We start from the raw sequence: 5,386 nt of genomic DNA on the forward strand, positions 1-5,386 counted from the left end.
GAAGAGTACTAGGAGGGAGTTCAGTGACTTTCTTGCTCAGCTGTCCCACTTGTGCCTCCAAATTCCTAATGGAGGACCTCGTTTCAGTCATGAAACTTTGAGTGGTTTTGATCAGATCAGAGACCATGGTTGCTAAGTCAGAGGGGTTCTGCTTAGAATTCTCTGTCTGTTGCTGAGAAGATGATGGAAAAGGCTTGCCATTGCTAAACCTGTTTCTTCCACTATTATTGTTGTTGAAACCTTGTTGAGGTTTCTCTTGATTCTTCCATGAGAAATTTGGGTGATTTCTCCATGAAGAATTATAGGTGTTTCCATAGGGTTCTCCTAGGTAATTCACCTCTTCCATTGAAGGGTTCTCAGGATCATAAGCTTCTTCCTCAGATGAAGCATCCTTAGTATTGCCAGGTGCATTTTGCATTCCAGACAGACTTTGAGAAATCAAATTGACTTGTTGAGTCAATATTTTATTCTGAGCCAAAATGGCGTTCAGAGTGTCAATCTCAAGAACTCCTTTCTTCTGACTAGTCCCATTGTTCACAGGATTTCTCTCAGAAGTGTACATGAATTGGTTATTTGCAACCATTTCAATGAGCTCTTGAGCTTCTGTAGGCGTCTTCTTCAGATGAAGAGATCCTCCAGCAGAGCTATCCAAGGACATCTTAGATAGTTCAGAGAGACCATCATAGAAAATACCTATGATGCTCCATTCAGAAAGCATGTCAGAAGGACATTTTCTGATCAATTGTTTGTATCTTTCCCAAGCTTCATAGAGGGATTCTCCATCCTTCTGTCTGAAGGTTTGGACTTCCACTCTAAGCTTACTCCATCTTTGAGGTGGAAAGAACTTTGCCAAGAAGGCATTGACTAGCTTTTCCCAAGAGTCCAGGCTTTCTTTAGGTTGAGAGTCCAACCATATTCTAGCTCTGTCTCTTACAGCAAAAGGGAATAGCATTAGTCTATAGACCTCAGGGTCAACCCCATTAGTCTTGACTGTGTCACAGATTTGCAAGAACTCAGCTAAGAACTGATGAGGATCTTCCAATGGAAGTCCATGGAACTTGCAATTCTGTTGCATTAGAGAAACTAATTGAGGTTTAAGCTCAAAGTTGTTTGCTCCAATGGCAGGGATAGAGATGCTTCTCCCATAAAAAATCAGGAGTAGGTGCAGTAAAGTCACCCAGCACCTTCCTTGCATTGTTTGCATTATTGTTGTTTTCGGCTGCCATGTCTTCTTCTTCTTTGAAGAATTCGGTTAGGTCCTCTAAAGAGAGTTGTGCTTTGGCTTCTCTTAGCTTTCTCTTCAAGGTCCTTTCGGGTTCAGGGTCAGCTTCAACAAGAATGCCTTTGTCTTTGTTCCTGCTCATATGAAGGAGAAGAGAACAAGAAAATATGGAATCCTCTATGTCACAGTATAGAGATTCCTTGAGGTGTCAGAAGAAAAGAAAAATAGAAGGAAGAAGAAGGAGAATTCGAACTTGATTAGATAGAGTTCGAATTGTGCATTAAGAAGGAGTAGTACTCCATAAATAGAAGGATGTGAGAAGGAGGGAAGTAATTTTTCAAAAATTAATTAAAATATTTTGAAAACATTTTTGAAAAACACCAATTGATTTTCGAAAATAAAAGTAAGAAAGAAATCAAGTGATTTTTGAAAAAGATTTTTAAATAAGAAGTTAAAAAGATTTGATTGAAAACTCATTTTGAAAAAGATGTGATTAAAAAGATATGATTGAAAAGATTTGATTTGAAAACAATTTTAAAAGATATGTTTTGAAAACAATTTTAAAAAGATTTGATTTTAAAAATTAATGACTTGCCTAACAAGAAAAGATATGATTCAAACATGAAACCTTCCTCAACAGAAAAGGCAAAAAATGTTCAATCAAATCAGTAATTGTTAGTAAGTATCTTTGAAAAAGGAAAGAAATTGATTTTGAAAACATTTGATTGAAAAGATATGATTTGAAAAAGATTTGATTTTGAAAAACTTTGAAAACTTGAAAAAAAAATTGATTTTGAAAACAAAATCTTCCCCCTTTAGCCATCCTGGCGTTAAACGCCCAGAATGGTATCCATTCTGGCGTTTAACGCCCAAAATGCACCCTTTTTGGGCGTTAAATGCCCAACCAGGTACCCTGGCTGGCGTTTAAACGCCAGTCTGCCTTCTTCACTGGGCATTTTTGAATGCCCAGCTTTTTCTGTATAATTCCTCTGCAGTATGTTCTGAATCTTCAATTCTCTGTATTATTGACTTGAAAAGACTCAAATTAAAATATTTTTGGATTTTTAATAATGAAGAATAATCAAATAACAAAGCATGCAAGACACCAAACTTAGCAGTTTGTATACTATTGACACTAACAAAATAAGAATGCATATGAGAAACAACAAAACACTCAAGTCAATAGAATTCAAAGATCAAAACAAGGAAATCATCAAGAACAACTTGAAGATTAATGAAGACACATGCATAAATTTGAAAAATGCAAGAAGACAGAAACATGCCATTGACACCAAACTTAAGATGAGACTCTAGACTCAAACAAGAAATATTTTTGGTTTTTATGATTTTGTAATTTTTTTTTTGTGCTTTTTCGAAATTTATATAAAAAGAAAAATAAAGGTATCAAAATTCTTAATGAGAATTCCAGGAATCATGCAATGTTAGTCTAAAGCTTTAGTCTAAAGGAATTAGACATAGCTAGCTAAGCTTCAGCAGGACATTGCATTCAAGAGCTAAATTGATGATGATCAATCAGCTTTGGTGATGATAAGAACATCACCTTGAAACACTAGAATTCATTCTTAAGAACTCTGAAGAAAAATAATACCTAATCTAAGCAACAAGATGAACCGTCAGTTGTCCATACACAAGAACAATCCCCGGCAACGGCGCCAAAAACTTGGTGCACGAAATTGTGATCAATACTTTTCAAAACACAAACAATCCCTAGTAATGGCTCCAAAGACTTGGTGCTCAATACCATGGCATAAACACAACTTCGCACAACTAACCAGCAAGTGCACTGGGTCGTCCAAGTAATAAACCTTACGCGAGTAAGGGTCGATCCCACGGAGATTGGTGGTATGAAGCAAGCTATGGTCATCTTGTAAATCTTAGTCAGGCAGACTCAAATGGATATGGTGATGAACGAAAATAACATAAAAGATAAAGATAGGGATACTTATGTATATCATTGGTGAGAGCTTCAGATAAGCGAATGAAGATGCCTTCCCTTCCGTCTCTCTGCTTTCCTACTGCCTTCATCCAATCCTTCCTACTCCTTTCCATGGCAAGCTCGTGTAGGGTTTCACCGTTGTCAGTGGCTACCTCCCATCCTCTCAGTGAAAGCTAATGCTCACGCACTCTGTCACAGTACGGCCAATCACCGGTTGGTTCCCTCCCCTACTGGAATAGAATCCCTCTTTTGCGTCTGTCACTAACGCCCAGCAGGTTATAAGTTTGAAGCACGTCACAGTCATTCAATCATTGAATCCTACTCAGAATACCACAGACAAGGTTTAGACCTTCCGGATTCTCTTGAATGCCGCCATCAGTTCTCGCCTATACCACGAAGATTCCGGTCAAAGAATCCAAGAGATATTCACTAGAGCCTCGTATGCTTGTAGAACAAGAGTGGTTGTCAGCCACTTTGTTCATGAGTGAGAATGATGATGAGTGTCACAGATCATCACATTCATCAAGTTGAAGAACAAGTGATATCTTGGACAAAGAACAAGCGGAATTGAATAGAAGTACAATAGTAATTGCATTAATACTCGAGGTACAGCAGAGCTCCACACCTTAATCTATGGTGTGTAGAAACTCCACCGTTGAAAATACATAAGAACAAAAGTGATCATTGGTTTCGACCCCAAAGAGGGAACCAGAAGAACCAAGATGAAAATACAATAGTAAAAGGTCCTACTTATAGAGAACTAGTAGCCTAAGGTGTACAAAGATGAGTAAATGACATAAAAATCCACTTCCGGGCCCACTTGGTGTGTGCTTGGGCTGAGCAATGAAGCATTTTCGTGTAGAGACTCTTCTTGGAGTTAAACGCCAGCTTTTATGCCAGTTTGGGCGTTTAACTCCCATTTAGGTGCCAGTTCCGGCGTTTAACGCTGGAATTTCTATAGGTGACTTTGAACGCCGGTTTGGGCCATCAAATCTTGGGCAAAGTATGGACTATCATATATTGCTGGAAAGCCCAGGATGTCTACTTTCCAACGCCGTTGAGAGCGCGCCAATTGGGCTTCTGTAGCTCCAGAAAATCCACTTCGAATGCAGGGAGGTCAGAATCCAACAGCATCTGCAGTCCTTTTCAGTCTCTGAATCAGATTTTTGCTCAGATCCCTCAATTTCAGCCAGAAAATACCTGAAATCACAGAAAAACACACAAACTCATAGTAAAGTCCAGAAAAGTGAATTTTAACTAAAAACTAATAAAAATATACTAAGAACTCAACTAAAACTACCAAAAACATACTAAAAACAATGCCAAAAAGTGTACAAATTATCCGCTCATCAGTGCTCAATACCATGGCATAAACACAACTTCGCACAACTAACCAGCAAGTGCACTGGGTCGTCCAAGTAATAAACCTTACGCGAGTAAGGGTCGATCCCACGGAGATTTTTGGTATGAAGCAAGCTATGGTCACCTTGTAAATCTCAGTCAGGCAGACTCAAATGGGTATAGTGATAAACGAGTAAGGCATAAAGATAGAGATACTTATGTATATCATTGGTGAGAGCTTCAGATAAGCGTATGAAGATGCCTTCCCTTCCGTCTCTCTGCTTTCCTACTGTCTTCATCCAATCCTTCTTACTCCTTTCCATGGCAAGCTCATGTAGGGTTTCACCGTTGTCAGTGGCTACCTCCCATCCTCTCAGTGAAAATGTTCCCATGCTCTGTCACAGCATATGGCTAATCAGCTGTCGGTTCTCGGTCAGGCCGGAATAAAATCCATCGATCCTTTTGCGTCTGTCACTAACGCCCCGCCTGCTAGGAGTTTGAAGCACGTCACAGTCATTCAATCATTGAATCCTACTCAGAATACCACAGACAAGGTTAGACCTTCCGGATTCTCTTGAATGCCGCCATCAGTTCTCGCCTATACCACGAAGACTCTGATCTCACGGAATGGCTGGCTCGTTTGTCAGGCGAGCACTCGGTTGTCAGGCGATCAACCATGCATCGTGTATCAAGAATCCAAGAGATATTCACTAAGCCTCGGATGCTTGTAGAACAAGAGTGGTTGTCAGTCACCTTGTTCATGAGTGAGAATGATGATGAGTGTCACGGATCATCACATTCATCATGTTGAAGAACAAGTGATATCTTGGTCAAAGAACAAGCGGAATTGAATAGAAGAACAATAG

At 39.3% G+C, this 5,386-nt stretch overlaps 1 non-coding gene across 1 annotated transcript; it reads left to right on the forward strand.

Annotated features, from left to right (window-relative positions):
* Positions 1 to 712: 712 nt before the first annotated feature.
* Positions 713 to 820, forward strand: LOC130953805 (small nucleolar RNA R71). The gene has a single exon (XR_009075966.1). It is a non-coding gene; the product is annotated as a small nucleolar RNA R71 (small nucleolar RNA).
* Positions 821 to 5,386: the final 4,566 nt, after the last annotated feature.

Source organism: Arachis stenosperma, chromosome 9 (genome assembly GCF_014773155.1).
Source record: "Arachis stenosperma cultivar V10309 chromosome 9, arast.V10309.gnm1.PFL2, whole genome shotgun sequence".
Lineage (NCBI taxonomy): Eukaryota > Viridiplantae > Streptophyta > Magnoliopsida > Fabales > Fabaceae > Arachis > Arachis stenosperma.